This window comes from Ailuropoda melanoleuca, chromosome X, assembly GCF_002007445.2.
Source record: "Ailuropoda melanoleuca isolate Jingjing chromosome X, ASM200744v2, whole genome shotgun sequence".
NCBI lineage: Eukaryota > Metazoa > Chordata > Mammalia > Carnivora > Ursidae > Ailuropoda > Ailuropoda melanoleuca.
In genome coordinates, this window is record NC_048238.1 from 23,317,163 (window position 1) to 23,344,068 (window position 26,906).

Genomic DNA, 26,906 nt, shown 5'->3' on the forward strand with positions numbered 1-26,906 from the left:
TTTTTTTAATTCTAAACTTTTGAGCTATTTGTAAAGTGACACGTAAGCTGTGGATTTCTTAACTTGTTTTCTCAGATGTTTTCTACATTCATTTTCCATTGGGCATTACAATTATCTAACCTGTTCATAATATTTTTCAAACTAAACTAGTATAGTAATTTTAAGCTGGTTTTCTAAATGATAAAGCTGGGCTAAGGTGGTACTGGATGGTTTATTAGCAAAAGATAATCAAGTTAAAAATGTTAGTTAGTGTTGGAACATGTGCTTAATCAGAGAGAGATATACAGTAGTTGAACCTAAAGGGGACAAGGTCCTGGCCACACAAACATGGTGAATTTAGCTCTTTAAATATTTGAGGTCAATGCTCACCATCAAAGCTTTCCTCAGTGACCTTATGGCAGGAGTCTGCATTTGGGAAATGGAATTCTCGGTCCAGAAAGTTTTACTATTTCTAGTAATCACATTAAAAAATGAGTAGGGTAATGGACATTTACCCCTTTTGTCCTTTAAAGATTTCTGTTCTGAGAGAGTTTATAATCTCATTGGGAGTAAAATCTATGTTTTGTGTTTAACATTCCTCCCTGCAGTTAACTCCCTGATGTGCACAAAACGGCTCCAGTGTGCTGAGTGCTTAGTGTGCCTTACAGAAAAATAATCTCTAAAATACAGCAACCCTGTAAGTAGGTATTTTTTTTTTAAGATGAGAAATCTGAGGTTCAAAAAGGTTAAATAATTTATATGACCTATATTTTAAGGGACATTTGATGATGCTTGCCAACTTGAATTTATCATACTTTATTTTGCTTTACCAAGAAAAATATGATATGTGCATTGATGATATATGCATTTATATAATGCAAATATTATCACCATACGTACACAAACATAAACACAGGTATACTCTGTAGCATATGAGCAAACACGAGCTAATCTTTGTATCCACTCCTGATATGTAAGTCCCTATGCCACATTCATAAAGAACTATTTTTCCTTTCCTGAATTTTCCATACACTCTTACACTTCCATGTTTTTGCAAATGGAACTTGCTAAGACCTAAGATGAGAAAAGAATTTTGTAGAAAAGGAGTTTTCAGGGGTGCCTGGGTGGCTCAGTCGTTAAGTGTCTACCTTCGGCTCACGGAGCCCCACATTGGGCTCCCTGCTCCGCTGGGAGCCTGCCTCTTCCTCTCCCACTCCCCCTGCTTGTGCTCCCTCTCTCGCTGGCTGTCTCTCTCTCTGTCAAATAAATAAAATCTTTAAAAAAAAAAGGGGGGTGCTGTTCAGAGGATATGAAGGAAGATAGTAAGGCTGACATAAAAGAAAAGCAGGAGAAATAGAAGATTTAGGAGCACATTTAAGACATTAGATTTTATTCCAAGTGTAACTAGAAATGACTGAAGAGTTTAAGCAAAAAATAAGATAATCTGATTTGAATTTTAAAATATCAGTTTACTGGGTAGAGAATGGATTAATGAAGTTTGTATCAAAATTAAAAGCGAGGGTAGAAAAGACTTATGGTGGTTCTCTAATGCTATCAATAGTAGGTAGTAAGAAAGGATCACTACTGGACAACTCTTAACTGTCAAGTTATAATACCAGGAAAGAAGGAGGCCTGAATAAGAGAAAACTATGTTTTAAAAAATAATTGTGTGGGTCAATTTTTAAGTAAACCATGCAAATACCAAAGATATGTAGAAAAAAAAAACTTATGCAAGTTCTGTTCTTTCCACTGAGGTATCCCACTCAACATACTAAAACTTTCATAACTTATCAAGTGACTGAACTTTAGGATCTTCTTTTACAAAACTATGGCAGCATTCACCTGAATAAAAAGAGAAGGAGTAAACAAACGTTTAATCTATAGTTCTGATTAAATTGGTTCACTTTGTAACTGACGTATGTTTATAGAGATTAAAGAGAGTTTGCACATGCCCTCACAATGTGTCCAATTTTCTGTTAAGTTTTACAAGTAGTGAAAGAGCATGTCTGAAAGGATCTAAATAAAGATGAATATACTTTAATTTTATCTCATACACTTTTTAAAAGCTCCAATGGTTCTTTTCCTGAACACAATACAAAATAGTAAGTAACAATGAACTAAAGAAAAAAAATTAAGACTAAGGACCTGGGGTTTGCATAGACAATCCTAACAAAGAGTCAGTTTTTATAAGTCACCATGAGAAGATTCAAGAAAACCAGAGCAAAATAGACAAGTAAAACACCCTTCACTGATCACTTGTTTTGTTTAAAAGATTATTTGTGAAAGGATGTAGATTAAAAACAACAGGTGGAACTAAAAAACAACAAATTTTAAGGAAGCAATTTGATATACTTCAAGAGAAAACATGGGGAGCCTGAGTGGCTCGGTCGGCTAAGCATCTAACTCTTGATTTTGGCTCAGGCCATGATCTCAGGGTTGTAAGATCGAGCCCCACGTTGGGCTCCATGCTGGGCGTAGATCCTACTTAAGATTTCTCCTTCCCCTTCTTCCACTCCTCCCCACCACCCCTCTTTCTCTCAAAAAAAAAAAAGAGAGAGAGAGAGAAAACATAATTATGGATTCTTTAGTTGGGCCCAGAAAATGCATAAAGACTTTAGTGGAGTTATGTCTACACTATATTCCCTTCAACAAGTTTCTTCAGACCTCAGTTGAAGGTAAAGCAACTTGAGAAATTGTGAAGTAGGCAAAACTGATTTTCAGCATGCCCTAATGTATCAGTTAACTATTGCTATGACACACTGTTTATAACAAACACAAAAATCTTAGTTACATACAATACCATGCATTTATATTTTTATGCCTCAATGGGTAAGTTAGAGATCACCTGATTTAGGCTGGACTTGGCTGGAACACCTCTGCTCCTTGTATCTCTTTTTCTACTTGTTGAAATGACAGGCTAGTTCAGAAACATCCTCATGGCAATGGCAGAAGCACAGGACTCCAAGCAAAAAACAAACAAAAAACCCCACAAAGCCTCTAAGACCAAGGCTCAGACCAGGCAAGCTGTTACTTTCACTGCATTCTGCTGGCCAAAGCAAGTCACATCAACAAACCCAAAATTCAAAGGATAGGAAAAGATATTCCACCCCTTGAGTAGGGAGAGGCAAGAGTAAGTAAATATTTCTGACCAATAATATAATCTACCACATCCCCTCTCTTTTCCTGCTTCTCTTCTGTCAGCCCTTTTCTTTAGCTCTGGGGGGAAAGTCAATGAAGAAATTAAATCACAGTAGAAGAGACTTGACATACTCTCCACTGGAGAAATATTTTTGTTTTGAAAAAACAAACATCGGACAGGTGTAATCACTGATGGCGTCATTTCAAACATCTCCTGGGAGCTATACTTCTGGAGAGGGCCTTTATATGTGAGAGCATATTGAACCACAGACAGATGAGCCCTGAATACCAGGTAAGTTTTTTATTTCCCTCTCTATTTCAAAACTTCTGGATTATACTATTTAAATAAGCCTTCTTTTCTCTGTTTCTGCTTCAGAAACACTCAAACTCTTCTGCAACCAAAGGAGCAAATCAAATGATGTGCTCATCATAGCTGGCAAGCCACCAGCTTATTAGGCTTTACTGGCCTGGTGAATTGTTAGTACTTCAGTAAGAGAAAACCATAACATCATAATTATAAAATAATCCAAAACCTAGTCTACTGAAACTGCAACATTATCATTATCATTTTTGTTCTTTTTTAGCTATAAGAATTCAAATTTCCAAAGACCTTTGGGCTCTTTAACATACACGCCATACTCACAAAGAGCCACAAACTGCTGGATACTGTCTAACACGTCTTACTGAGATATGAGACCAATGTCTTATTTTATTTTTCATTTGGGCAACTTATTTTCTATGTCATATCTAAAAAATTTCCCAAAGTACTACCAAATACACAAATATGCCCAGAATTAAATTATTTCCTTAAGAACCATACAGGATTCTGAATTCCCTGTTCAATTCACCCCTCCCCACAGGCTGTGCACATTTTCCATAAGGCTTACTTTCACATCACCACTTGACAGAAACACACTATCTCTCTCTTTTTCTCTCCATCACTGACCACCAACTCTCATTATATTTTTTTAAAACAATTCTCTGATACAATCCCCATTTCACAGAATGACTAGGGCTGTGAACAAGTGAATTTATGTCCAGAATATATACTTACTAGTTTGTACAGTCGATATTTGAAATGCATATAAGTTTAACTCAAAAACCCATCCTTTCTCCACCAAGCAGATTTCCATAAACTCTTTAAAGAGGGAAGTAGATGGTGGTGGCAATTATGATATGGATGGTGGAAAACCATCACACTAATAGTAACAATCATAACTACATTTTATCAAGCACTATTCTTTGTCAGGCATAATGCTAAACTCTTCAAATAAATTCTCATTTTCTTCTCCCAACAATTCTATCATTTATGTCTTATTATTATCTCTTTTGCATGATGAGGAAACAAGCACAGAGCTCTCAAGTTATTCCCTCAAAAGCATACTGCTGGCTTTGAACCCAGATCTTGAACTCTTAACAACTACATTACAGAACCATGTGTCATCCCAGAACTATGTATGATGATAGATCAGAAATAAGGTGAAATCTCATCTTTAACCTGCAGACTACACAGCTGGGCCACACTACACTTTGTAAATACTTTATATACTAATATTCAGTGGCAGAAATTAGAGCATAAAATTATCAGATATGAAAAGTCAGTCCAAGCCATCAACAATTAAAACATCACTAGGCAGGGATGGATCCCGAGGCATGGGAATCCCATAGCAAGCGATAATACCAGGCTGCAGCTGGACAAAAGAGAAGGTCCTGCCATCTGGCCTTCACCCATTCCTCTCTCAGGACTCATAAAATCTTGACATCCTGGACACAGTCATAGCAGCTGGGAATTGTCTGGGAAACGAAATATGCATGGTTGGTTGATTAATCTTGCTTCCTATTAAGCAATGAAGACAAAAAAAAATCACATAAAATATACAAGAAAAAAAAGGAAAACTGAATATTGTAATCAATATAGTGAGGAGAGAAAATCAAGGACAGAATATCATAAAATTAAATTCCAGCCCTGAGATTTATCCTTCCAGAGCCTCAGTTTCCAGATCTTTAAATGGAGAAGGGAGAGGTGGAAGGTAGTCAAATGTCATTCAATTTTCTTTCCAGCATTCCATTTTCTATGTTTTGAAATTTTTTCAGAATTTCTGTTAAAAAAAGACATTATTCCCTCATACTTAGTTAAAAATAGACATGAAAATGAACCACTCTATCCTCATAGGTGTGCAGCTCCATGTTTCATCATATTTGCTAAGTCATGCAACAATTTAATTAGCTACTTTCAGCAGTTTTATGGTAGGACTTTTGACTCTGCCTATGTATACATTGGGACTTACTGTAGTGACAGAGGTACTTAGAATTTCTTCAAGTAAATTCTGTTACTTCAAAAGGTCCAAATTCAGATTTTAAAACATGTAATTGTGTGATAATAAAAAGAAGCTTCTTTTGTGTTTTTGTTATTTGTGTTATTTATTCTAAGCATGGATAGTCAATTAGATTTTCAACCTACATTTTTTCTCTCCCGTTACCTAGGATTTCCCTGTCTTCTAAGATGAGCAAACACTATAATCAGTTTCCCTCAGGCTTGAAATTATCAGTGCTATAACTTGAGTTCAGATGGCACCTTCCTTCCAAATCCTTGCTTCAGTTATTTGTCGTGAAAAATTACTTTTGGGGGCTGAAATCTCTTACTTGCTGTTATCCCAGAAGTGAATTATTTTAAGGAATTTAACTAAAGTACATCCCAATAAGCTTTATGGGCCTGCCAAATATCATTTTAAATAAACAGAAGAAATTTCCCCCCAATTTCTTTTGTGATATATAGGTGAGCAAAAAGAAAATCTCAAATTATTAGGCACTTACTATTTTCATTAAAATAAAAAGTTTCCCTTTTTTTCTTTAATTTTCTATAAATTTCTCCTTCCATTGTACGTGTAATTTTTTGAAACTAGCACAACACTGGATTTGTTGACTGTGAGGAGAAGAAAATACTCTTTCCTCGTGCCGTGCAACATTTGAGATAAAACTCAGAGAAATGGTTCCATAGAAACCGTGCTTCAACTAATTTAATAGTTTATTTTTTTTGCAATTAAAAAATGAGAGATGGGTACTGTCGAACTTCAATTTGGATTTTCTGTATTATACATACTGATAATATACGAGCATAATACTCTTCATAGCAATTAGTCATGAACACGAACTTGCACAGTTTTAAAAACACTTCTCAATCCTTTGGAACCATAACAGACACTGAATTTAGAAAGAGAAATTCCCCTTATTGTTGTAACTTCTGAATCTCCTATATGAAGTCATTTTTACACCCATTAAGAAAGTCATTGCCTTTTTTTTTTTTGCTTGTATAGTTGCAAGAAAAAAATAAAATTAATACTAAGAAAATATGTATGCATTCTGGAAGGTAGAAGGAAAAAATGAACTACAAAAGACATACTAAATAAATTATTTTTATTATATACTATTGATACTGTGAACAAAGTATATACTTTCCCATTTATAGCCATAAAACCCAGGTTATCTAATGAACATGTTTTGTTTAAGTAAAACTCAGAATCACAGAAATTTAGAATGCCGGAAGTGGAAGGAATATCCAACCCAAATTCCTGATCTTAATACTGAGGAAACCAAGTAGACTGATTAAATGAACTGTCCCAGAATCCACTGATGTTTTATATTTACATTCAAATCACAAACCAGCTTACCCAAGTGAAGCTATGGTGCAAGTCTTCCACAAAAGAATATGCACATTTCATAATGTATTAATCCTACCAAACCTTTAGTGGGAAACACAAAGCAATGCATTGCCCATGGTTGGGGAAATCGATTTGTTCTTAAATTAAATAATTTTACTCCTTGTGATTTTCCTTCTCCTTTAGAACTTAATACAAAGTTCATTCATCCAATATTTATTAAGCATTTACTATGTACCAGACTATATTCCAGACAACAGAGATGAACAAGATTCATGGTGTTCCTTATATTCAGGTATGAAAATGGATATGTTTGAATTACTGACTTCCATTTTTTGGAAAATCATTCATATTCTTTTCCCATTTCACCTTCTGAAATTTTTAAATTTCCTTTGTTAGCCTCAAGCTGCTCACTACAAAATTTAAGAGATTATTGTCATTAACAGGTATATCAATACTATGTTTAAGGAAAAAAATAAAAAGTAATTTGACCACTGCAGACAAAATAAACCTTTCAAGCCTCTGTTTTAATATCCCCAGAAATTTAGACTGATTTGATTAACCAAAAGTTTTTCCCTAAACATACTAGACAATGATACTATTAGTAATCCTATGGGAAAATAATTATCATTTCTGTAGAGATTTACAATTCACCAATTACCTGAAAATATAATAAATAAAAATAACTTGCAAGTACAATTTAAATATGGATGGCAATGGGTGATTTTGTGCTCTGGACTTTAATACCTCCTCTTACCCTTTGAGAATCAGATTATATACTAATTTGCATTATTGTTGGGCTTTTACAAACAAATCTGAAAAATAGGCACGCATTTGATGCTACTTTTTAGTGAAGGAAACTGAGGCTCAGATAATTTGCCTAATTTGGGAAGTGACAGTGCTCTGATTCTAGAGGTAAGTAATATTTTCTTTCAAATTAGTCTCTACCAATATTTCCCCAAGCTTAAAAATTACCAACTTAATGTAAATTTGTCTAGCTTTTTAAAGGGCCTTTTCACTTTGTTTGAGTCTCTAAGCCATTTTATCAGCTTTGCTGAATGTCAAAAACCCTACAGTATTTTCCTCAATTCTGTATTATGATTTATAAGGCAATAAATGAATACATACATATGTAATACATGGTTATCTACTTTTCTAATCTGTTTTTGTGATGCTTATTCTTTTTATTCCTACAGGAACAATTAAAAAAGAAATATATTATCATATAAAATTTTTGTCTCTCATAATGTATATTTTTCCAAAATGGAACTTCTATTTCTTACATCATTATGAACATTACCTTTTTCTTAACACAGAATTGAGTATAGATTGTCATTGTATTGATTAATGGATAGTCTTCATTCATAAGCAGAAAGGTCTACTCTGTTCTATAGAAAGCATCTATGCCCTTTCTTATGACCTAGCCATTAAAAACTTCATTGCACATGATACAAAAAGAGAATAAAAGCATGTAAGGTTATTTCTTCCCTGTGAGATAAAGAAAATACATCTGTCATTTAACATATATTCACTGATTACCACTGCATTCCATATTTAGATATCTGGAAATTTAAGCCAAAATTGATATCTGTTATCTCTATCTATACTAATTTACAAATAAATATATATGTATATGTGTTTCATGTACTTTATTATTTATTTCTAAATGTTAAATTTTGTGGTATGTGCTACAGATTTTTGCTATTCAAAATAACAAAGAAGAGATTCACGACGAGAATTTGAGGAGTCAGGGAAACTCAGAAAACATTTTCTGGGCTGTCAGATACTGCAGCAACAGGATGATAGATGCTATTATACACAGTTGCAAAGGAACCAAAAGACCCTAGAATTGGACTGGGTAGGAATGGGGTGAAGTTTACAGAAGTGCTGCTTTCTAAGCTGGTTTCTAAGGATGTGTAAAAATTAATCAGAAAGAGAAAAGGAGAAGGGGTATTCAAGGCAGAAATAAAAACATGAATTTAGGTAAGGAGGTTCAAAAGAGCAAGGAATAATCTAGGATTGGAAGTGATTAGTAGTGTCTGATGATCTGAAGATGGAAAGTGGGTGATGATAAGGCTGGAGAGAGGAGAGCAGATGTCATGGAGGCCCCTATTTATCTTTCTGAGAAGTCTGATTTCCAGCTTTAATATTAATTTGGGAGACACGTCAAAGAAGGGAGTAACCATGTATTTATGTATATTTGAATATATCTACAGAAGCACAAAGGATACTAAACTTGTAACACAGGTAATCTGGGGTAGAGAAGATATCAAATTTCTTTGTAAATCTTTGTATTGCTTCATTTGTTACAGCAAGCATGCATTATTCATTATGTTTAAAATATATAAATTACAAAAGCTTAAGAAAATGTAATTGTAGATAATGCATAAAATAGGAGGAAGATTATTTATTAAAACATAGAAAAGCTGGTAAAAGCACTACTCACTGAAAAAATGCTAATAGGTTTAAATATGATCCTTAGAGAAAAATTATTTATTTTTTTTTTAAGATTTTATTTACTTACTTGACAGAGAGATAGGAGAGCACAAGTAGGCAGAGCAGCAGGCAGAGGGAGAGGGAGAAGCAGGCTCTCTGCTGAGGAGGGAGCCAGATGCGGGGCTCAACCCCAGGACCCTGGGATCATGACCTGAGCCAAAGGCAAATGCTTAACCAAATAAGCCACCCAGGTGCCCCAAGAAAAATAATTTAAATTAAATAAATGTTTGATTTTTGAACAAAAAAATTAACCAGATAAAAAGCATAAAAAAGCCCAGAACATTTAAAGCAAAAATTAACAAATTAGAATATGAAAAATCAATTACAACATATAGAATACTTGTTTTCTTAAAATATTTCATGCATAAAATATTGACAAATTAAATAATGATGGAAAGCATGGATAAATAAAATTTGAAACAAAAAAACACTACAGAAGTGTTTAAAAATATAGAGACAGAATACATACATTCTACAATCTGAAAAAAATAAATATTTATGGAAAATATAAACTATCTCAATGGACATAAGTAGACAATTCTGAACCAACAAATTAGCATAAAAGAAATAAATACATCAAAGTTTTCAAGTAGGTTCTAAGTAAAGATGATGTGTTGTTTTCTGTTATGAAAATTCTATGCTAAATGGAATAGTCTATTTGTTAGTTCCAAATTTTTATTTAAATTCTAGTTAGTTAATATATAGTGTAATATTAGTTTCAGGAGTAGAATGTAGTGATTAATCACTTACATATAACACCAAAAGCTCATCACAAGTGCCCTCCTTAATCCCCATCACCCATTTAGCCCATCCTCCCCCCACGTCCCCTCCAGCAACCCTCAGCGATTTGTTCTTTAGAGTTAAGAGTCTTAAACTATTTAGTCTTATGTAAAATAATGGAAAGCCAAGCAATTTATTTTTTTAAGATTTATTTATTTATTTGAGACAGAGAGAGGGACAGAGAGAGAATAAGTGGGAGGAGGGGCAGGGGGAGAGGGAGAGAAATCTCAGACTCCCCATTGAGCATGGAGCCCAACACGGGGCTTGATGCCAGGACCTTGAGATCATGACCTGAGCAGAAATCAAAAGTCAGACGCTTAAATGACTGAGCCACTCAGGCACCCCTCAAACAATTTATTTTTGAATGTAGCACAGTCTGTCAACAATTGGCAAAGGTAACAGATGTGCATAAGTTCATGTGCACACACACATACACACATCTACATAAAACCATGGTTCCATGATAGTTCAACCTCAATAAATTCAAGTAAGAATAACTGATTTCATGAAAACAAACCCAATTGTTCATTAAATGATTTACCTATTGAAAAAAATAAGGCTATCTCAAGAATGAAAGAACAGCTTAATATTAAGAATTCTATGAATATAAAATGAGTACACCTCTGTATCATGATAAATAATCTTGAATTACTGGCAAATAACATTTCAAAATGTGGGAGGGACAATGAGCAAAAGTGTCCAAATGTGATCCTGGGAGCTCACTTCAGTTTGCTAGACAGTGAGTTGGCTGGGACCTGAGATACTCTCTTCTCTCAGGGGGAGAAGCTGTATTTTCACTCAACTTCTCCAAAATGAGTTCCTACTACTGAAAGGAGGGACAACACACCTGTCATGAGCCTCAGTGTCTCCAGAGATTGGGCAGCTAGCTTTTCTGGATACCTGATGCCCTTGGCACCACAACAATCTCTTCCTACACTGATGAGTTTGTTCTCATATGAACCCCCTAACAAGGAAAAGCAAGAGGCAGGCAATGTTCTTCCACTTGACCCTGGCATACCTCTTTGTGGAAAGGTGGGAATATCAGGATGTTTATGCCTTCTCTTGCTACCCTTGCCTTGTAAGTTTCTCCAATAAAACCTGTTCCTTAATGTATTCCTTGTGATACTGCACATTTTGCCCTAACCAATCACACAGCACATGGTAAATATCTAGAATACGTTAAAATCCGAAACAAGAAAGAAAAAAAAAAGCAGCATGCTTTCCAACGCAAAGAAAATAATAAGAGAAAAAACAATGCATACGTTAGTTTGGGTCCTTTGAGAAGCAGATGCCAAAATGGGATTAGATGTCCAACAGATTTACTGGAGGAAACACCTATGAAGGAAAAATGGGGAGAGAACTACAGGGGACTAGAAAAATGGTCACACTGTGAGGCAGTTCTAAATCCCATGGAAGAGGAAGAAAAGACGATAAATTTGGGCAGGAAATACATTAGATTGTGATTCTAAGAAATTTTGGCAAAGCTGATGAGGAGTCCTTGAGCCCAAATCAGCTGTCAGAGGAACCCTGTGTTTCCCAAATGGTGCTGTTTTAGTATCCTCCATTCTCAGTCATTGGCTGGGAGCAGCTCATGGGAAGCGTGGCCTTGGTGCCAATACCATGATGGATTTCAGAGGGCAATAACTAGGGACCTCTGTCAATTATAATCCCTGAAGTCAGAGATCTGAGAGGCTTATTCCTACAGCTGCCACAGCATAGTTTTTAAATAAGAGAAAAACATGGTAATTTGTAGATATGTTGGGAAACCCCAAAAAGATTAACAGCAAAATATTTATTATTTAAAAGATGGTTTAAAACTCATCTGGAGGGCTGGTAATGTATTGGAATTAGGATGAAATTGCTTTGCAGGTAAGAACGCTCTATGTGCTATAAGGTATGATGCAGCAAGAAATTTATTTATTCATGATAGCATATACCCAAGAATAATAATAATAAACCAAGCACCACATATAAGCCTCAAAATCTCATGGCAATCTGTCCAGCTTTCATATGCTATGCTAATAAGTAGAAAAACAGGAAGAATGTGTTTTAGATAGATTATATCACAGCAGTTTTTAAAATCGCAGAATATTAAAAATAATACCTAACAAAAATATAAATAACCTGTCTTTGCATATATGTAATGAAATATTATAGTTACTTAGTAAATCATTTCAAAGAATTTGTGCTAAAATGGCAAAATTTTTATAGTAAGTGAAATTTAGGAGTATATAAATCTGTTTCTGAAGTGTGATCTCAGTTACACATACACATACACACACATGGAAAAGCAAATGCAAAGGAACAAACATAAGCACTCATGTATAATTTCTGAGGGTTGAATTAGGAATAATTTGATGTTTATCTTTTATGCTATTTGCTCTTTCCAGATTTCTCCATTATGCATGAAGTGTAATACCAGAAAATAATTTTGTAAAATAATTTAAAATTTATAAAGTATTATAGTAGGGATAAGGTAATCATTGATGCTGTTTTTCAAATATTTCTGGTCTCCCCCTTCTAAGCACATGGTAGGAATGTACTTCTTGGTGACCTCATAGTTAGGCCAAAATAGTGAGCTGAGAGCAATAGCATGATGTGTCATTTAATTGCTGATGTAACATACTCTCTGCTGGGATAACCAGAAACATTGAAACATGGCTGCTTCATCAGCCTGAATACCTGAGACACCACATGATCAAAGTTTCTCTGCCAACCTGTGATTGCCATGTCTCATGGGTGAGAGATGAGCCTGTTTCTTTAAGCACTGAGATATACAAGTCGTAGTTTCTTTAACATAACCTAGTCCATTATGACTGACATAAAATTGATTCCTAAGAAAGAGGTACTGCTAAAATGGAAACCTCGAATAGGAGGCATTAGCTTTAGGTCTAGGTGGCAGACAGGGAGAAAACTGTTACAATGCTGTATCTACAATTAGGATAGAGAGAGAACCAGAGAGATCTTAAAAATAACTTTGGATAATACTTCTGTGATACTCTTGCCAAAAATAAATAACTTCAATCTAATCATGAGAAAACATGAGACAAGTTAAGAAATATTCTATAGACTACCTGGCCAGTACTCTTCAAATGTGTCAAGGTTATAAAAGAAAAAGAAAGAAGAAAAACTGCCATAGATTAAAGGAGACTAAGGAGTTATGACACTCAATACAACATGGGATCCTGGATTGGATCCTGGAAGAGAAAAAAGACATTAGTGGGAAAGTGGGGAAATTTGAATTAGGTCTATAATCTAGACAATATTGTTAATTTTCTGATTTTGATAACTATACTATTGTTATGTAAAATGTTAATATTGGGGGAGCTGGATGAAAGATATATGTGAACTCTATATATAATTTTGCAACTTAATTATTTCAAAATAAAACATTAAAGAAAAAGATGTAGTGGGAAGAGGGCTTAGTAGCTTTGTCAAAAACGTTATACACAGGTGAGTAAAGAAGTCTTCACGCAATTCTTTGTGTGTGTATGTTTATACAGGGAAGAGCGAGACTAGAATAGAAAGAAACCACAAACTTGTAATAAAAATCTTTTTGATTCTTTGAGATAAAAAGGAATAATGAAGATTTCAAACTTTGAAATAGACAAAGCAGGATGAGAAAGCTGTACAGCCCTCAAGCAGAGTTTAGCCTCAAATCTTACTTCAAATATGGACAAAGATAGTAATACCACAGGACACAGAAAGGGTTTTTAAAAATCAATGGCCAGAGAGTACCCACTAGGAAAAAAACTGGAGTCTAATCAAGTAATATTCCCTGCATTCAGATGTCTGCCCAGTAACATTTCAGTATTGCTAACGACTTTACACATCCCTATTCTTTCTTTTCCCAAATAGGAGTGTTTACTAGGTTATACTGAACTCGATCCCTCACTGTATACAGTGGGGGTGAACGGGGGATAACTTGTGTTTGTTTTTGTTCATAGGTTCTGCCACAACAGAAACGTATGTAAGACAACCACACATCAGTCTCCATGATAGAGGCAACTGTGTGATCATGGACATTGAAACTGAGGCTTTGACTTAAAGACGCCCTTGGTTTATTTCCTCAAGGAAGATACACAGATGTATTCTGTATGAAAGAAAGAGGCCAAATATTCAGCAATCAATAGGTACTACTGGTACTTCAGTTATTAGTGCTGCTTAACAAATACTTCTGGGTATTCTTCCATTTGTGTACATGGTAGGGCTGAACTTTCTGGTCTCTGTATGGCTGGATAGGAGTTGTGTCACTAGATTTAGCTGTTTAGTTGTGAGCCGAGGTAATATTTGTCACTATAGCCAGCTCATTGCAGATGTGCTGCCATCCATAGATCCCTTTTACCTCTTTGCTTACAACCAGAAATATTCCACATAGTGGCTGCTTTGTTCGCTTGACTCCATGCACAACTACCACAAACAAAAAACACTTCCCTTATCCTTCCCCAATGGCCCGTTACAGACATGTAGAATAAACAAGAAATCAACTTGATCATCATCATTAATTTTGGAGAACTGGGGATATTTTGTTACTGCAGAACAGCCTAGTCTATCTGAGACAAAGTAAGCCTCAAATTGCTATAACACGTTCCTGTTATTTAAATCTCTAAATATTAAGTTATGCTTTATACTGAGAAGAACAAAGTATTCAAGAGTTGAAATATTCTAAGTTTCTGGATATCTATTACAAGATAGTCACATTTGTCCATAACAGCAAAGTATCCAGCACAAGATAGGTACTCAATATATATTTATTAATGAATTTATGTATTAAAGCCATATATGTATGAATGAATATAAAGTAGAACAAAAAATGTATTGAATGTGCCCTGGAGAATGAATATAGTAGTGAACAGCCCAAGAAAGATATCCACGTTGAGGTTAATATCAATGTAAAAATCTAATGGTGAACAATTTCACATAAAGAAGACACAGGCAATAGTGCCTAAGATTCAGGCTCCAGATCTTTCTCTGAAAATTTTATAAGAAACAGTAAATTTATGCCATCCTCATAATGAGTCCAGTTAAGGGAAGACATGTTCAAATACATATTTAAAATGTTAAATTAAGGAGTGCCTGGGTGGCTCAGCCGGTTAAGCGTCCGACTCGGTTTTGGCTCAGGTCATGATCTCAGGGTCCTGAGACTGAGCCCCTGTAGGGCTCTGCGCTCAGCAGGGAGTCTGCTTGAAGATTCTTTCTCCCTCTCCCTCTGCTCTGTTCTCTCTCTCTCTCTCTCAAATACATAAATCTTTAAAAATGTGAAATTAAGATGTGTCAAAATGAATATGTGTGTTTCCAAACTAGGCTTGTCTTTCTGTCATCTATGGGGGTTAAATTTCAGAATCTACATAAAATTGCCTATCAGAAGGTATATTTAGCTTCACAATATATAAGGGAAAATAAATAAGACTGACTGCTAAATATCATACGTCATTTCGACTGCATTATTTCCTCTTATAATACATGGATTACCTTTCACTTTTGTGAATTAGTATACAATACTAGTAGAATTGAGAAAAGTAGATCATTGTTCATGTCCAGATGGGCAAAGAAGTTTAGTTTGTGAAAGACTAGGCCAATTGCACCACAATTAAGATATCTGCCCACTTATTTACTGCTGCCATTAAAAAGGTAACCTTCAAGTTTTCTTCTAGCCCTACTGTCACTACGAAGTTTCACTATGACACAGTCAGTTAACACAGAGAGTTAAAATTTTAACACGTATTTCTTGATAATTGTCATATTTTTTTCTAATTTATATGTTCAATAAGTAAGAATCCCATGTAAAAATTAAATCATCATAACATTATTGTCTCTTTGCTGAAAACCGTGTCTCAGTGGAAGATGCAATCTGTAACTGACTCAGTTTAACTCAGCCAGCTATCATATTTTAAGAACAATTTGCTTCCATCGCTTGTCTTTTCCATTTTTTCCCTTCCGATGTTTGCAAGTGAAAGAGTTACTTGGTAAGCAGGAAACATTCTTTAACATCAAATATTTAAACAATGGAGCCACTAATTTGAAATGGTATCCATGCTAGGCCTCTGCAAAGAACAGAGAATCTGAGGCATGAGGTAAATTTCTGTGGTTTGCTAAGAGGTGCATTAACAAAAATAACAAAACAAAAAAGAAATTAAATAAGTTTTGAAATTTGTGAGGTGTGTATATAAAATATTACCACACGAGTCCTCTCTTTTTATAATCAAAATTTCTTCTGAAAAATGCTATGAAGCTACTACTTTAAAAATACTAAGAAAGAAAAATAGCAAAGAAAAATAACAGAGCATGTATGTTATTCTACTCCTTAACAAATCCTGCAACACACAAATAAATAGGACATGAGGAAACCAGTAGCATATTCTACAGCAAAGCAACATTAATAAAGTTAAATTTGAAATGTTAATAAATTTTTCTCACCAGTATGTATGGTATTGCTTTGACGCTTTATTTACTTCTTTTAAATAAGCATAGCATTTGGCTTAGAAAGTTCTATATAGTAGATGTGGGATAAACATTTACTGAACTGATTTAAGTGAATTTTTACTTAAAATTTTGGTAAACACATATAAACCTATTCTCTCATTATTATTTGCCCTTATTCATTAAGTTATATCTTGGAATGTTCTTTTAGTAAAATATGTTTCCCTAGGGGAAAAATATCTTAAGGAAGTGCTTAGACTTTAGCAGAGATTAATACAAGTACTCCTTCGCTCTATACAAAAAGAATCCTCAAAAACTAAGTAATGTGTCCTCCTTCACCATCAGGCTCTACATACAAATGCTGATATATCTAGTGTTCTTAGTATTTTACGTGTCTAATTTAGCATCTGACAGAAATTTCTCTCAATATGAAACATTTTTATTAAAGTATATTCCAGGAGTTGTTTTTCATGTGGATTTTGAGCTTTTAATTTTTACTTGATTTGTGTGGCCGTGGCTTGGAGTAAGAGCCTGAGCCATGAGCATCCTTTCAATACAAAATAAGTGAGAAGTAACAATCCCACAAACCTTCCCCCCCCCCTTCACAGTGTATAAGTATACTGTAGCTGCAGGTTTCAATCAATCAATAAGGATTCACTCCATCTTTTACATGGGAGATGTTGCTAGGGATTAAGGAAATGAAATAATGAAAAGGGGTATTTTTTGCTCTTGAGAAACTTCTAAAATATACTTAAGGATCTGGAAACCTGAATATTCCTCCCTTATAAGTGAAATAATGCTTACAGAAGCCACTTACTGTGGCTAAGACTGTGACCTTACTGACTTTGGAGTTTCATGGTGCTTTGTTCCTCATTTTTGGTACATACTTCGTTTAGTTATCTTACTATTTTTACTTGTATCATGCCATATCTTTCTTATTAGAGTGCAAACTTCTTGCAGGCACACACTGGTAAGACACTTGTTTTTAAGATTTATGCGGCCGGTCCCACATAGGACTTTTCAAACTCTGGTGAGCAGTCAAGAAATATGGTGAATGCTCCATGAAATTCTCTGTGGCAACATGGAATTTTCTTTCTAGTTCACCTTCTCTGTTGAACATCTTTTCTTTAATCTCTAGAGGGACAAGGTATCCTTAGGGGAAAAAAGCATGAAGAGGCAGACATAAAATAAAATAATATTTTGCAGTTATGTTATGAATAGTTGTTGGTATTAACAAAAGAAAGGTGGGTTTGCCTGCTTTGGAAAACTTAAAGGATCTAAAACCCCTTGAGAAATACAGAGTTAGAATCCATTTTTCCCTTCCAGGAAAGAGCCAGAACTATAATCCAGTACCTAGGGAGCTTTGTAACACTTATGAAGAATCTTGATCCAAGGGGTGAGGAAAGATAAGACTGAGGGAACCAGAGAGAGCAAAAGGAGAGGGAAGCCCAGCTGGATGTACTGAAACATGCAAGGAAAAAGGGACGTTTACCCTGTTCTTTGGTTGACATATTCACCACTCTTTATGTTTTGTGGCAGATTTTCTAACAGAATTTTTTCCTTCTGTTATACCATTGCAGATTTTGTAGACATAAACAAAGGATTACAAGGACCATCTTAAAATTTTAGACCTGGAAAAGGCTTAAAATTGAATTTTAAGACAACGCCTCTAATTAATATATGAATCAAAGAAACTGAGACCAGGAAAAGTTAAGTTTCTTGCAGATTATAAAGAATTTATGCTGACAAAAGACTAAGGACAAAGGGCCAACAACCGTATTTACCTTATCCAGTGTTGTTGATTTTTTCCCATGGGGGTGTCCTATTATCATAAGTTTATTCCCTTTTATAAAACACACATAAAAAGAATATATACTTCTTCATACATTCATTTTCTTTGAAATTAAAACTAATATTTAGCAGTACAGCAACAGGACAAATAGAGAAGGGAAGATATCATTTCCTTCTTTTTCTACAAATGTTCCCTCATGTCCTTTGTCCATAAGTTATTAATGATAAAGCTTGGTCAGATATGCCTGTCTCATAATTGATGCTTTCAATAACTTTTTCTTGTTTTTATTGACGGAGATCTACTTTACGTTTTTGCAGATAATACTTTTAACCAAGGGCCTAATATTTCATCTTCCATAAAGTAATTTTATCATAGCAATGGGTTAACATTGCATATATGTATCAGCTGAAGTGTTAGCTTATAAACACATGATCGTATATTATCTGTAGCCATAAATGTAAATTCCTTCACAGTAAAGGTCATTCCCTTTTTCTTTTGAAGATTTAAGTACTGCATCTCTGCAGAACAATCTGATATAAAAGAACAACTGTATTAAATGCATGTTGTCATCCCAAGGAAAGGCATATATTAATATTTACTAAATATCCCCTAACCACTATACTAATTACTAGTTTAAAAGGATCTCCCTTACCTTTTTGTTTTTTACAGAGATGGCTTGCTTCAATAGCCATGCCAATAGAGGATGGAACATATTCCTTGCATTTATATTAGAGATTACAATGCATCATCTCCTCCACTCATTGTTAGCTTTTCCTCTTAAATTTGTCATTTTTAAATTTAGCTATCACTCAAACCCAAAAGAACAGAAAATAAATACTCCCATAAACTTCTATACTTAATCAGACTAAAGTTCTTGCTATGAAAAAACACATTACCTCAGGCAAATTCTAGATCTATTCCAACTGCGGTAATTGCTAGAAATGTTATTAAATAGTAAAGAGCTAGAATTAAATCTAAGTTCAATACAAAGCAGTATTATTCAACCCTGCATTTAAGCAAAAATCTTCTGTGTGTTCATCATGTGTTTGTTAAACATGCATATGGTGTTTAATTTTTAGCTGATGGTAAAAGAAGGAAAATAGTGAAGGAAGAAGGGAGAGTGAACCATGGCAATCTAATGGCTTACAATTTATTTTAAAAAATAATAATAAAATTATTATTTTATTACAATAAAATAATGTAGGCAAATAACTGCTCTCAGATTCACTAAAAGATGCTCAGTGTTTTGTGATACTGTCCTAATGTTGCTATTTACCAAGAAAAGTTTCAGTTTGCCATGGATTTACTTCTACAGGAAACAAACTGTTAAATAGCATGTTAAGGCACACCCATATTTTATAACCGTTCCTTTGTTTCAGAATTACTTTTAAAATGTATAAATTCACACAAGTAACCTTTATTTTAATATCTTTTAAAATTATTTTTATATGAAAAAACCAATGATTAAAAAAACCCTAATACACCAAGTTGCATATATAAACCTACACTCCCTTTCCTAACAGGAAGCTGTTAAGTTTCTTGTCAACCACCCAGAAATATCCTAAGCTTACTTCTTTATCTTTTAAAACACTTTTATTTAAATGAGCATTATACACATTCTTTATATGTTCCTGTATGTATAGTTTTGTTTTCTTGAGTATGTTTTATACATTTCAATATCACCATATAAGAACAGGAATCTAATTTGTTTTAACAACTAATATTACAATTGTAGCTACTACAATTTTTAAGCCAGTCTATGACTACAAAATCTTTAGGTCCATTCCAGGATTTTACCAGTAATTAATAATACTGAAATGACAAACATTTTACATATTGTTACATGGTACATTTCAATCATGTTTATAAACATATGTGTAGGTTACATAGATGAAATGACCACATTAAAATATGTGCATTTTAAAAAATCTGATATTGCCAAATTGAACTCAAAATGTTTCCTTCTCTCACTTTCTTTTTTTTTCCATCAAAATATGTACAATGAATTATAAATCTTCAGATATGTGTCAATATAAACAAAAGACTGTGCCTCCAATTTTTATTCTTCATTCTTTTATTCAGGATTTGATTTTTCTAAAGGACCTATTCAAATGCTGTCTGTTATTTTCTCTGTAAATTGCATATTACTACATTGATCTATTTTTTATTGTTTTGAGTTTTTATTGATACAAAAGAATTTTGTATCAATTTTTGTACAATTTTATTGTTTTGAGTTTTATTGATACAAAAGAATTCATGAAATGTCAAAATAAGCCCTTCACTATATTTCTAACTAATGCTTTTTGTATGTTTTATTTGTATTTTCATACTGTGCATGTTCTAGCTTGCCTTAAAGAAAATTTAACCCCTCCACTAGCTCATCTCTTTGTGCCAGATCCCTATCTATAAAATGGGGTAGGGGGGCGCCTGGGTGGCACAGCGGTTAAGCGTCTGCCTTTGGCTTAGGGCGTGATCCCGGCGTTATGGGATCGAGTCCCACATCAGGCTCCTCCGCTATGAGCCTGTTCTTCCTCTCCCACTCCCCCTGCTTGTGTTCCCTCTCTCGCTGGCTGTCTCTCTGTCAAATAAATAAATAAAATCTTAAAAAATAAATAAATAAAATGGGGTAGGCCTAGTATCATAGATTCTTCAGAAGGATCAAATGTTTAAGAAGGGTTAAATGTTTAGAAAAATGCTTAGCATATATTAAGTACTTTGCAGCTATCAGTCGTCGTCATCATCATCATCATCATCATCATGGTGTTTTGGTTGTTTAATCAGGTTTGGCAATGTTTTAGAGCTTCTAGGTTCTCAGCTTCTTTAAAAAGTTCTTGCTCTACATAAAATTATAAAATAGATATTTTTAAAATATGTTTTGTTTCTTATCTGTTTATTCCCAAATCTTTTTTGGATTATTTACTTGACGTGAAATACTATATTTAATTAATAGATGCTAAATTTTCATATTTTGGAAATCTTTCTGGGCTCACTTGTGTTTCTTTGATCTGCCCATCCTTTCATTTATTGATTCAAATACAGTTTAATATCTACAATTTATTGAGCATTGTTGTTCTCTTTTTACATGAAGTTAAATATATGCAAATAATTATGTTATTTATTAGGATCATATAAATTTCTAGATTAACTTGGGAAGAAATGGTAAATTTACATAAGTTAATCTTCAAGGCTAAAAGCAATCTTAGGCTTCTAATAGTCTTACTTCAATTGAGTTTTAAAGTTTTTCATATAAATCTTTCACATTTCTTAACTGTAATTTGCTCTTTTTTCTTACTATAAGTGGTATTTATTTCATTACATATTCTAACTGGATGATACGCAAATCTAAGAGAAATTTTAATTGTTATCCATTAATTCACAGGTCAGCAAACTAAGGTCCTCAGGCTATACCCAGCCCTCTGCCTGTTTTTGTAACTAAAGTTCTTTTTTTTTGTAGCAATAGTTAACATTTATTTTATTTTTTTATTAACATATAATGTATTATTTGTTTCAGGGGTACAGGTCTGTGATTCATCAGTCTTATACAATTCACAGTGCTCACCATAGCAGATACCCTCCCCAATGTCCATTATTAGAAAACATCCATGCCCATTTGTCCACATATTGTCTATGGCTCCTTTCATGCTAAAAAACAAAGCTGAATGTTGAAATTGATTATATGGCCCAGAAAGCCAAATATATTTACTGTATGGTCCTTTAGAAAAAAAATTTTTTTTTGCTACACTATATGTTACCTAACTAGAATTTAAATAAAAATTTGAAAAAAAGGAAAAAAATTTGCTGATCCCTGACTTCATGAATTTTTTTTTAAAGATTTTATTTATTTATGTGACAGAGAGACAGCCAGCGAGAGAGGGAACACAGCAGGGGAGGGGGAGAGGAAGAAGCAGGCTCCCAGCCAAGGAGCCCGATGTGGGACTCGATCCCAGAACGCCGGGATCAGGCCCTGAGCCGAAGGCAGACGCTTAACGACTGCACTACCCAGGCGCCCTGACTTCATGAATTTTATAACCATTTTATAATTGTGATTATTCTAATAGACATCAAGCCGATTTTCTTTTGACTTCCGGCATATGAACACATTACCAAATAATAAAACATTTCCTACTCTTTGTTAGTTTATGTATCCCTTATTTCTCTTGCTTGCTTTATTCCATTGGCTAATACTAAAATAACAATGTAAAATAATGATGATGATGATAGAGATATTTTTCACGTTCCTAAATTAAATTTCACATAGTAGTTAACAAGTAATAAGTTGGCTTTTAATATTCACATTAAAGTATCCCTATGCTCCTATTCTATAAAAAATATCCTTTTCAAAATTAGGATTGGTTTTGAATTTTTTGTAATCCATTTATACACCTACAGTGAGAATTATGTTTCATCTCATCACTAATTAATACCACAAAACATATTCATAAATATCTTAATTACTTTGCCATATTATATTAGTCCTAGCCAATTCCATTGAATTAGGCAAGAGTAAGGAACAACAGGTATATAAATTATGTTAGTCTGGTAAAAAGAATTGTCCCTGTTCTCTATGCTCTCTACAGTTTAAAATCATTGGGTTCATACTCCCTGAAGGTTTGCTAGCAATTTTCTGTGAAATTGCCAAGGATTAGTACCCTTTTGAGAGTAATTCTTCAAAAGTATTCTCAATTTACTCAATGGAACTATAATGTTTAGATTGTCTATTTCTGAGATAAAGGTTATTATAATTAATATCCTAAAATAATCAATTAATCCATACTTTCTGCTTCTTTTTTTAAAAAGATTTTATTCATTTATCTGACAGAGAGAGAGACAGCCAGCGAGAGAGGGAACACAAGCAGGGGGAGCAGGAGAGGAAGAAGTAGGCTCCCAGTGGAAGAGCCCGATGTGGGGCTCAATTCCAGAACTCCAGGATCAGGCAGATGCTTAATGACTGAGCCACCCAGGCGTCCCCATACTTTCTGCTTCTTAACAAAGATTTGAGGAAGACAGTCTCTTATTTTTTTCCCCAATTGTTATTTCCCCCATTTTCATTTTTAAATGCATATATTTGTACTTTCCAATTTTTTAAATTAGTTGATTATATTATTTTTGCTCTGTTCTCCCTCAAATAACCAATTTTCAATATGTTTTTTATATCTCTTTCTTTTAAGGTTTCCTAAACATTAAGTTATGTTGCTCTTTTTCTGTTCTTTCCATTTCCTTTCCTTATATTTATTTTATTGCTCTCTAACTTTTAAATTGCATGCTTAATTCACTTATTTTCATTCTTGCTTGTAGTATACTTTCTGTTGAAAGAGAATATCCTTATAAATATGGTTGAAACAATAAGGACATTTATTAGCTCATATAACAAGAAGTCTGCAAGCGGAGTGATTCCACAGCTGGTTCTGCAGCTCAATAATATCTTTAAAGGCCACCCTGTATTTTCTATCTTCCTATTCTACCATTCTTACCACATCAGAGTTGTCACCGCTCATGTTTTATAGGTAGCTAGAACAGCTCCCAGCTCCACATGCAAATTCAACTATATCCAACAAAGCATTTGCTATGTTAAGCCTAAAATGTGGAAAGTAATTTCTGCCAGAAAGTTATTAGGGGGTAGGGAGCTGTTGGTTAGGAAATAACAATATCTGCCACACTTCTTAAGATTTAGAATATTTTAAGTTATTAGAACACTGAAAATAGCTTTAGATGTATCCTACTAATACTGATGTATACAGTGTTTGCTTATGATTATGCCAGATATTTATGACTTCTAATTTTTACTTCCTTATTTACACAATTAAAAGTGTTTAAAAGTTATGCACATGTGTTTATTTCCTAAGTCAAGGTGGTTTTTTCCCTTATTATTAATTTGTGATATCATTATATTATAAAAAGAGAATATGGTATACTTATTTTTAAATATTTGGAAAATTATTAGCAATTCTTATTGATGTTATGTGACCAAATATACAGTTGATTTTATAGAATTGTCATCTGGGCATTTCAAATGAGGATATGGTCTGATTTTATGGCACAGATTTTTATGTATATCTATCAGAGCCATTCAAATTTGTATTTACTTGAATGGGCATGAATTGACAGATGTCAGTTAAAGATGCTCAGCGATATTTCATTCTTTCATTTCTTTCTATTTTTGCTGATTCAAACTTGACTTTCTTTTAATGACTTTTTTTCCCTTTTATCTTCTGCATTCTGATAGTTTTGTCTTTCCCTTTTATTCTTATTTCCCTTCTTTGAAATCCTACACCATGTCTCTTAAGCCCTGTTTCAGAGAAGGCATATTTACTTTAATATTCTTGATTAAATGTAGATATTTTGTAAATGTGTTTCTATTGTATGCAACTTTTTCCTGAAAGTTTTTTCTTTTACTTTTAATGTTTTCACTCTCTTGCTTATTTGCATTAGTTTTTGTATATGACATATTTTAGATATATTATGATTCATCTTTGAATAGGTAAACTTCCTTTTGAGACAAGTTGTAAGAAGATTCCAGTTATACAGAACATAAATGTCTGTAGTTATTTTAAGAAAAGATTTAAAACAAATTAGAACATATTAAGGAATTGGCTGACATACATTATTCCATAAGCAACATAGAACAGACCCACCTGTTGGAGTTGCTACATCTTCTTTATCAAGACTGTATTTAATCAGAAAGATGTCACTGAAACTAATGACTGCAAGAACACACCACCATAGCTGCAATCCAGTGATCATTAAATGGCTCCAGTTCTTGGCTCTAGAGTCATACCATTCTTTATAGATCCCCACCAGCCCAAAATAGATACCCCACATTCTGCTTCCTGACGCCCTGGGTGGTAGCAATTAACATTCAGTGTTGTAGGGGTGGGAACCGGGGAACATGGCCTTCTTGACAGGAGAAAAAAACAGGAACAACACTTCATTTCAAAATTCACATAAATGCATCTAACTTACAGAATCTACCTAAGTTTCAGGTTTCTGGCTAAAGACAGCTAGAAAATACAGTTTTTACCTTTCCAGACTCTGAAGTACAAAAAAAAAAAAAAAACACAAAACCTAAAAACTAAAAGGTGGTTGAAATGAATAGTAAGTGCCAACCAAACATATCTTCTACACTCAAGCTTTTATTAAATAGTGTGAGGGAGAAAGACCCAGGGATGTTAAGAAGTATCTTAGATTTAGATCAACAGAATTAAAAACTTTTTCTCCTTGTCATTCAACTCTGAGAGTATTTTCCATTTACCAGTTGGTAGAAGGCCTGATGCTCAGTGAATCCAGTATCTTAAGGATCCTTTATATGGTGATTTAGCTTCTACTAATCTTCAGCTAACCAAGATCAGCAACTATAGATCTTTACTTTCACCTGCTAGTCATCTACACTCAGCCATAATTAAAATCTGATTCCCCCAGGGATGGTATGTCTATCTAATTCTTGAACTCCACTTTCCCCCGAACTTCTTGTTATTGCATGAGTTTTGCCAAACTTCTCCAGCCTGTCCATGGAAAATGACCTTATGATTCAACAGATGGATGGCCAGGTTTGTAGACTAATAACTTATGAACAGTTCTGTGAGATTGATGCCTGAGAACTTAAAAAGCATATAATTTCTTTGGGGCTACTATCTTGATCTGGTCCAAAGTTTACTATAATTCATCGGGGACTTGATGATTTGGATTTTTTTCTTTTTTTGTTTTTTGTTTGTTTGTTTTTCTTTTTTTGTTTTTTGTTTTTTTACTAAGTTTGAGTTTTTACTTATTTATTTTCCCATGTTGTTTGTCCTCAAGTATTTACAGGGAAAAAGGTGATCCCATTTTATGCATCTATACCCAATCTCATTTAATAATCAAACAAATTCATTATAGATAAATTGGAATATGAAGAAAGTAAATAAAAAATAAAAGGTACCAAATTTTTTTTCAATTATGTAATCAAGAAATATGGGAGCCTAGAAAGGTAAAACCATAGAACATGACTCAGAAAAAAACCTTAAAAACCAAATAGCTCCCAACCTCCTTATTTCATAAGTTAGGAAACTTATAGAAACACATTTGTTTGTTCTAGACTTTGTCAATTTTTAGGAGTGGTCAGGAGGAAACTAAAATCATAAAAATAGTACTTTTAAGTTAGGAGCAAAACTATTTCTAATATATGTACCAAATAGGATACTGGACACAGAATTAGTTGAGTCTGTTCATTCAGAAGCACAATGGTTCCAACAACTTTGTAATGCATTCTCTTTCAGTAAGGCTCTTTCAATCCTGACAGATTCTGATGGATAAGGCCTCATAAATATCAGTCACCCATTCAAAACGTGGTCCTGGGTAAAAGGGACTTGCAAAAAAAAAAAAGCTGCTGCGATCTTCAGGCTTTTTAATTTCTTTAAACAAATCTAAGTCAATATGTTCTCCACAGTGATATCAATTTCTTTGAATATAGTTGGAAGAAAAATAGAAAAGAAAGTAATAGCAAAAAAGTGTGGCAAAGTACAAAAGTGGATATTATGGGCATAGGACTTCTGAAAGGTAAATTTTCAACCATGTGTTCTCTTAATACCTGGAATAGTCACAAAGGAATGATCAAAGGGGCCATATATGATCCTAAAAGCATAACACATCCATGTTTATTTTTGATTATATGA